Raw genomic sequence first — 9,706 nt, 5'->3', positions numbered from 1 at the left:
TAGACTTTTGAATTTCTATGTGAAATACTCTTATGTATGTTGGTGAAATCTTTGGATTGACATGTTGGAATGGTGTTTTAATTTATTTCACTTCCACGGCAAAATCAAAAATGAAATTTCTCCAATACAATAGGGAAGCATACATGATTATGACAATTTAGTTGAAGACATAAACACGTAAGATTGGCTCAGAACATCTTGTTAGGATTTTGGAAAATATGGTTTCCAACACAAACTTGCCTGAAACAATGTGTTTATTGATGCAGTTAGAATAAAAGGATTCCCACTAACATCAGGGCATTAGAATATTAATGTGGTTTTTTTTTTTTTTTTTACTTTCATGCAATATTCTAAGCATATGTACACAGGAGAAACTGTAGACAATTGCCTGTAGACTTGAACTATTCAAACAGCAGTTGACATGCATATATTTATGAAATTTTATTATTGTACAGTGTCTTATAAATTTCCTGCACTAATTCTTAATAAGCAATATATCTGTTTGCTCACAAGAAAGCAATTCACTTTTTCTTTCGTATTTTAATATCAATACCCAGAGATGCTGTTAGATGAAATACATGGATGCTTTGTCATATAGCAAAACTCATGCAATTATTTTCTGGTGTTTAAGTAATAAATACTTAAGGGAATACTATGTTTCAATGTTCCTATTACTCCTTTGGAGGGACATAAAATATAATAGTTGATGCCGTAAAGAAATTTCATAGGGATGTAAATGCTTTCACCAAAAATGAGGCAGAATAAATTTTGAAATAGAATTTTCAATAATATTTTGTCTATATTAAATCTTCATTATACAAATATATGAGAGAAATGTAATAGAAATTTCATATGTAGTCTGCTGCCTTCAATTAAACTGTAACACGATAAAAAAACTGTTTACATGTCAATTCAAAATCTTCTATATTCAAGAAATGGCATCCATTCCCACTCTATGGGAAAACAAGTAGGTTCAGCACTTGTAAGGATGGTGATGAGAGAATCACACAAATGGGCAGCAAATACTATGCATGAAATTTCATGTTCTTTGGGACCTCGGTATTTGTTTCTGAAGTGTTTTAAATAAGTGAGATCAGTGTAACGAAATATGCTTTCATTACCCCCCATTTCTGTATATTGGCTTGATATACATTCCTGTGTATGAATTGCTTCTTATATTGCTTATGGAGTAGACCATAAGGATGAAAGGGTCCCCACTATTCTGCTTCCAAGTAGAGTAAGCCTCTAAGAATATTGTTGCAATATATAATTTTTTATTGACCTAAAATGATCGAATGTCAATGCAAGGGATTAAAAAATTTACTACAACAATAACTAAGAAATGTTAAAATCTGTTGCCACTAATGGATTCAGGCTTTGCTTCACAAGCCTATAGACAACAGAAATATAACTTCGAAAAACTATTACTACCTGCACAAGTATAACTATCAAATATTTTCCATGAAGATAATTGGCGCTGCCATTTCTGGGAATTATCTTGGAAATTGATATTTTTTCCTGTACTTTTGGGATGTGTTTCTTGTGCCTAAAGCACTTTGGCACAAAACTGATAGACAAAAGAGATCCAATAAATGATAGATTCCTCGATTGCACCAAAAGATACTGAATTCATCCATGTTATAAAATACGAGATTTCTAATGCATTCTCCTATTTGACTGGCTCAGTTTACATTCAACTATTCCTTGTATTCATGCTTACTTTTAGGTGACACTCCACAATGTAAACATTTTGGCTTTCCTCTATCCTAATGATTATATTGCCCTTTAAATATAAAATTGTTCCCACACTATTGTTTCTCCTGAAATAATGTGGAGATTATTTATTTTAATCCTCACTTCAAACTACCATATCCTCTCTTTAATACAATTAACATTTTAATTTGCTCTCAGACATCAACCACTACATAATAAACAAAATTACATATATATTTTCAATGATATATATGTATATATGATTATGTTTATTTACATAGGGACATGTACAATCAGTGGGTTTCCATTATTTGTGTATGTATATGTCCATGTATGTATATAACGACCTATGTGCTGCTATAATGTAGTGATTCTCATTTTCACAGTGTACCTTTGATAATTTAGGGAATCCATCCGTGAATTGTTAAGTAAACCCATGTATTCACATACACCTGATACAGTGTACAATTTACTACTGTCTTGAAAGAAGAAAGTGAAAGGTATTAAAAGAATCTGAAAATAAATAAGTGAAAACTCCTTTTCATTTCCAGCCAAATGCGATTTCCATAGTACTGCTCTCATACTAATGTTTCTAAGACCCTAAGATATGTAATTTCTCATGTATAAATATTGATTTAAATTGGAGTGGAACAATCTTATTGTTAAAGTCATTTCAAGCTCACAAGGATACTTGGTTTCTTGATCATTTCATATTGAAATTCTTTGAAAACACACTTGAAACATTTTGAATTTTACTCAGTAAGGAAAACTTGGTTTTTGTCAATATTGACATGACCATTATGTGTTTCATTAGCCGGATCCACCCTTTTATCATCTGGGACCAGTTCTTTAAATAGCCAGTCTAAATAATGCCAAAGATTAAGAAACAAAAAACTTCATTGGAATCTATCTTAGGAAGCTAATGGAATCATTACCACACCCAAAATTGATAGTGTCCATTGTTACACAAGTCATGGAGAGCTACGTTTAACAATTTCAGAAAGAAAACGTCCAATTTATATAAATAAATATGTGATGACTACAATCAGAAAGCTTTTATTTCCAATAACTCTTCATCGTGAACTATTTTCTTTGAGGGAATTAGGTTTTTATTGCAAGTCGCCTGATATGTTTTCTTCACAAATACTAAGTCAAAAATAAACAATTATATTTCTGTTGGCTCACATTAAATCAATGCAGGTTTTCCTCGATATTTTATTGTCAGTGCCAAGAGCCGTTGTTAACATCAAGGAAATACATGCATGCTTTGTAATATGTTAAAACTCATGCTGGTGTTTTCACAAGTGAAACTATTAACAGAAAAAATTTACTTTCAATGTTCATATTATTCCTGTAGTGTAATCAAACATTATGATATGTTATATCTTACAACCATTTCATAGGGAACTATATGCTTCCAACAAAAATGATGCAACCTAAACAAACCTTTCTCTTATTTTAGTAAGTTTGCATTATTCAGAGTTGTGAGAAAAAACTAATTGGACTTCCATCTTTATCTGCTATCTTCAATTTCATTGTAACACAATAAAAATAATTTCTATGTCCAGCCAAAAGCTTCTATATATTCATTGACTGAAGCATCCATGTTTACCCCACACCCAGAGGCCAGAAATTCGGATGAGATGAACTCGTTTGTTTTGGTCATTCTGAAGGGCATCCAAATTAGGAGAATAACAGGGAAATACAGGGAATTTATAAATTGATTATATCAAGCAGTCTAAAGGAATAACAACTTCTTTGAAGGGAGAAATGATTAACCTTTTCGCTCTCATGCAAAATGTTTTCCTATTTCTTTAGAAAGAGTTTTTCAGCTTCTATTTGGAAATAAAAATCACACTGCATCAGATATCCAGGTAGCCCACATTCTTTCTTAATATGGTTTTCCATACTGAAATATTAGCCCCGGAAAGTTCTACTTTTGAGGGGGTCTTTGTGATTATGTTTCCCTAGATGTGTTGGTACACACCAATCCTTGAATTTTGACCATTGGAATAGAAAATTGTGACTTTTCTGGCATGGTTGAAGTCACACTAGTTGATCTTAATTTGAATCTTCCAAGTGTTTCAGCATGTTACACTTTTATCATCATCTCTCTCATCACTTCATAGTTAATAAGTCTTCCACCAATCCAACCTACTTTGTAATATTCAAATTTATAAAACTGCCACGGAATTGGTCACTTCTCTTCAAGTCTCTTGTTACAATAGCTGCAAAATAAATTCATAGTGTTTAATAGCCATGTGAAACTAGTGGATGCAGATATTCGACATCCCATATCCCAGAAACGATTACCACACTTCCAATCCTTGAAGACAGGAGAAATTTTTTCCAAGGTATTCATCCTACTTCCATGAATTTTCCAAAACACAACAGAAATCTCAAGTTCCCCAGTAGCGTTCCAAGAGATCTATCATTGCTCAGAATGAATATCCAGCCATAATCCAATGAAGAATCATAGATTTATTCCAGTGATGATACAGTATTTGAAGCAATTAACAAAAAAATTAAAAAACACTTTCTATTCATTGCATTTTGAAATAATGCTTTGAACCAATGAATAAGGCACCAGAATAACTTGGGCTGAGAACAGAGGGGAAAATGGAGGCATAAAAAGGAAGAGTTTAGATATCAGTTCTAATTTGTCCATTTTGCATTCTGGCCAAACTTTACTCTATACTAAGCTCATAGTTTTACATCAATTTCTGTATTATAAATACTCCACAATGAACGATATATATATATATATATATATACATATATACATATATATACATATATATGTATATATATGTATATATGTATATGTATGTGTATATATACATATATACATATATACATATATGTATATATATACATCTTACAAATATGTAGTATACATATATTATATGATAGATTATGTACATATATATTAGTAACACAATAATTTCAAGTCAAGTGTATTTTAGTATATTCATTGGGATTTATCACCTAGAATCATTATGTTACCTGGGAAATGAAGTGAATTTTCTAAAACATTACAAAATTTAGATGAAAATCATTTCCCATTCTGGACATGCATTTATTAAGGCAAAGAATATAGGATGAAATTTCTAAGGATAAGAAAGTTGAAAAACTCTATGTAATATGGAAATAGAGACAGTTCTCTTTTGTAATTTAAAGCATTTCAAATGTTTTAGAAAATATTCCACAGTGTGTTTCAGGTATAGAAAATCATCTGTGAAACAGGTTTACCCAAGGACGTCACCCAATATGAATGTGTTTCTCTCAGTGACTATCTCTCATTTTCTCCTAGAATAATGGAATTATGACACAACGAATGGTGATGGATTACCACAATATCAAAATGGATATTTAGAGAAAAATTTGTTACTGCATTTTGGAATGATTAAGTCAATGTTTCTCTGTTTTAAACCTTATGGAGTGTTCACCTAGAAAGCCAAAATTATAGCAATCCAATTTTCATTTCTCCTTGTTCTCATACTTCTATTGAGAAATTATTCCCCAGGATTTTGTGTTTTATTAAGACAGTAAAATCATCAAAGAATTTTGGGAAATATTTACATACTTCATAAATTTGAACTCACGTTGTTACCAAAGTGAACAAAATGCCTCTTTGGGATAGCCAAAAATGTAATGTTTCTTGTACAATGATTTCCATTTAATATTTTAAGTACTATACTCAATAATGAAATGATATATTACATATATAAAACATTAAAGCTTTTTTCATAATTATGGTATCCATAGTGAAATTCTAGGTCTTCATGAGGAAGTAAAACAGAGGAGAGTAACCAAAGAATAACTGCTTTATGTGATAAAGGTAGTCCTACTGCAAACTCAGTAATCATATATTAGGTTGTGATGACTACAATTTCAGGTGTTGTTTTAAGGAACTCACCTAACAATTATCAGTATAATGCATTTGGAAACATCACAGCAACTGCTCTAAAAAGGGTAACCTCTTCTTAAAAGAAATGAAATCAGACTTTGCTGCACAAGCATATGGAAAACACAAACGTGTTACTAACAATATTATTACTACTTGCTCAAATATAACTACTAAATAATGTAGAGGAAGATTTTGGCGACATACCTTTCTGGGAACTATCTTGGAAAATGATCTCATATTTTATTTCGTAAAAGTAGGAGAGTTGAACTGGGGAATGTATATTGTATTAACGCAGCTTGGATGAAACCTGATTGACTTAAAGCACCAAATGTTTGCTAGTTGCCAGGATTAAAGCATAAAGTTTGAAATTCAGCATTTCAAATACTGGCAAGAATTCTAATGCAAGGTCTTATTTGACTGGTTCAGGTTTACTTTCAACTATTCTTTTTATTCATGCCTATGTTAATAAGATATTCATCAATATAAACACATTGAGATTTCCTTCTCTTTATTACTGATATTGTCCTTTAAATAAATGTTTTAACAGTGTGTTTTATATTGAATGATTCTACAGCTTATTTCGTTTTTTCACTCGTCCAAACAACATGCCTTTCACGAATTTAATTATTTATTTTTGCATATACGCATCCAAACATCCATACTACATTTAGGTACACACACACACACACACACACACACACACACACACGTATATGTGTATGTACACATATATATGTACCTGTATACAGAGATATATAAATAGTGATATACATACATATATATTCACATTACTATCTAAATGTAATCAATGGGTCCATATGATATAATGTATGCAGATGTACATATATCAATATATATTATGATTTTTTCACTTGTGCCCCTCATCTTGACTATGTTAGTTGGAATTATTACTACTCCCTATATTTTTATTGTTTATTTATCCAACATCAATTTCATTAATTTATGGAATCCTTCCAAGTATAATCCAGTAAATGAACAATTAATTCTCATTCTAGAACTGAAAAATTTACTTCTGTGGTGATGCAAAATAATGAAACGTAGCACGCGATTATTCAGATAAGTAATTGAAAATTCCTTTCCATTGTTTAGCTAAATGTCTTTTGCATGCTACTAGTTGCATTTCCCAAGTGTTTCTGAGATGTAAATGATCACCTATAAGTTTAAATATAAAATGGAAACCAACTCACAGATTTCTTTTAAATTAATCTTAGGCTTAGTAAGAAATTTGTTTTCACGAATTTCATGTTGAAATTCTTTCTGTCTTTCAAGAGTACATATTCAGAATTTTACTCACTGAGAAAATGTTGATTTTGTCAGTATTCGCATATGCATTTTCTGTTTCATTAGCCTGATAAACTGAAAATGAAAACCTTTCATCATCTGGAACCAGTTTGTCTCAAAGTGTAGTAAAGAATACTTCCTAAATTACTTGAGAGCATTCTATACTGATGTGCTGTGTATTCTTTTAAACATCTTCCAAAACAGGGATCTCAATTAATACAATGGATTCTTGAATGTATTGTGAGTAACCTCTGAATCAGTGCTCTTGCCTTTAATTATCAACAGTTTCACATTTTTTGTCACATTTATCAAACTGGAAGGACTATTATCCAATTCACAGAATAATAAAAATTATATAATTACTTAAGAAAAGAAGACATTTGAGACTCTCTTAATTAAATAAAACCCAGCTTAATTTCTTGCAATTGGAGAAAAAAACAAACACCATTTCCTAGGTACAGAGAGGTTCTGATTTGTTTCCAGTAGATACAAGAATGAAGAACATGCTGTTCAGAATTTTTTCCCTTGTACCTCTGTATTCAATGATGTCCTCACTTTGATGATAATAATACTTTATTGTCCACCCTTCGACACATTTCCTTGAATATTTGCAGAGAATATTTTTAAGTAATCAGAGTGTGTGGAGACTTAGAAATAAATGTCTTTTGTGATTGCAGATAAGAGTACACGTGTGCAAGAGGAATTTTAGTTTTCAGTGATCATTATAAATTTCATATTGCATTCAGTTAATCTTTGCAGATACACTATCCATTGCATATTACAATAGGCTATATACTTGGTTATCCACTTTCCCAAAGAACAGCCAGTATTTTTACAGATTGAAGTTCTAAACGATTCTGAAAATTTCAGTTTTGTTCTTTTAGACAAACACTAATTGCATCGTGAATTCAATTTATATAGAAATATACCTCCATAAAATAATTGTCTCCTTCGTTGGCCTAATTTCATAAAGAACTGTGGTTGAGGACTCATGCTTCACTGTAATCTGTTTCAATGTTACAAGTGTAATGTTCAAATTGATATTTCATGAAGTTAAAAATGCTTTTCCTCATATGTACGTGATTAGGGTACAGGATGGAAGACATAATACTGGCAGATGTGTAGTGGAAGTCATCACAGGTTCAAGCGGCAGGTGAGGAGATATCAGGGAGATTACCATCAATGGGAAAAAGATCACGTGAATGTAAGTACAAATGTCTCTAGTGCAAGATATCATAATAGCAGGTAGTCAGATGTGGTATTCCAATTTCAATCCAGAAGTATGATAGGATTTAAGAGATGTACAAAATGGCTAATGTACTCAGATCATGAACTGAACATGACATAAATTATTCATATCCCAATAATGCCAAATAGAGACAACAAGCCTGGTCCCTTCCTTTTGAAAACACCTTTATGGAAAACTGTGGATTTTAGTCTCTTTGCAGAATTTGCTTTCCTTGTTGAGATTGGGGGAATTCTCTTTGCCTCTTTTCTTTTTCAGCACGTAGGTGACTATATACTTTGTTCCGATTAGAGATTTTCAAAACTATCCAACAAAACCACACATATCCTAATTCCTCAGTCCCATGTGGCTTTTTTCAGATATTCTTTTGGAATAAGCATAGAACTAATGTAATACCTCAGTTCCACAGAGATAAGGAAGAAAATCACCTCTAGTCAGCTGGACTTGTAAAACCCCTCATGTCCTTACCATTGTACTATGAAGCATTCACTTTTATACCGTTTTCTTTTGGTTCATACAGGGCACATTTGGAAAAATGTAACTAAAACCAATTAATACTTATTTCAATATACGATGGTAAATCCCAACATTCGGAAAGGTACTGTTCTGTATCTCACAAATTTTTTAATACATTTGAAATGAAACCACCTGGAGTTTTAAATTTTCTTTGAAGAAAATCGAGGTGATTCCTGAAGAATGTCACTTACCAGCTAACTCTGATGCATGTGATTAGATATATGTGGTACGTGGTCTAGGAAATTTTAATTAATTTGTAAATTTTCATGCTTTATTATGTAGCTCAAACAGTTCTGAATGAATCTGCCAAAATTCTCCATATTAGACAAGTCTCACCTGAAAAATATGTGACAGGAAATGTGACATCAATTAAATTTTGTTGATTTCATTTCATGTAAATATGACATAAAGTTGGGTTAGAGGGATTCAGTCTATCCAGATGACTGACCACTTTCTGGGAGAATATTTTATTGCATAATTTCATTATCATTTTACATCACTGTGAATGCATGGCAACAATTTGATGCAAAATACCATTAATAAGGATTTGTACAGGTAAGGGGAAAGTATAATATTCGTAGAATTTGAATTTTTTCACCAATTCTTATTTTAAAAATATATCTTCCGGGCTGGGAATATGACGTAGTGGCAAGAGTGCTTGCCTTCTACACATGTAGCTCTGGGTTCTATTCCCCAGCACCACATATATGGAAAATGGCCAAAAGGGGGCGCTGTGGCTCAGGTGACAGACTGCTAACCTTGAGCGGGAATAAGCCAGGGATGGTGCTCAGGCCTTGAGTCCAAGGCCCAGGAATGGCCAAAAAAAATTTTTTTTAAATATATATCTTCCAATGATATTGGAAAAAATTATACTAAGTAAAGTTAGCCAGACCCAAAGAAGCATGGACTCTATTGTCTCCTTCATAGGGAATAATTAGCACAGGTTTAGGCTAGTAACAGCAAAGGATCACAAAAGCCCAATAGCTATACATTATGAACACATAAGATGTTGCTAATTG

Source organism: Perognathus longimembris, unplaced genomic scaffold (genome assembly GCF_023159225.1).
Source record: "Perognathus longimembris pacificus isolate PPM17 unplaced genomic scaffold, ASM2315922v1 HiC_scaffold_4524, whole genome shotgun sequence".
NCBI classification, from domain to species: domain Eukaryota; kingdom Metazoa; phylum Chordata; class Mammalia; order Rodentia; family Heteromyidae; genus Perognathus; species Perognathus longimembris.
Note: the sequence above shows the minus strand (reverse complement) of the source record.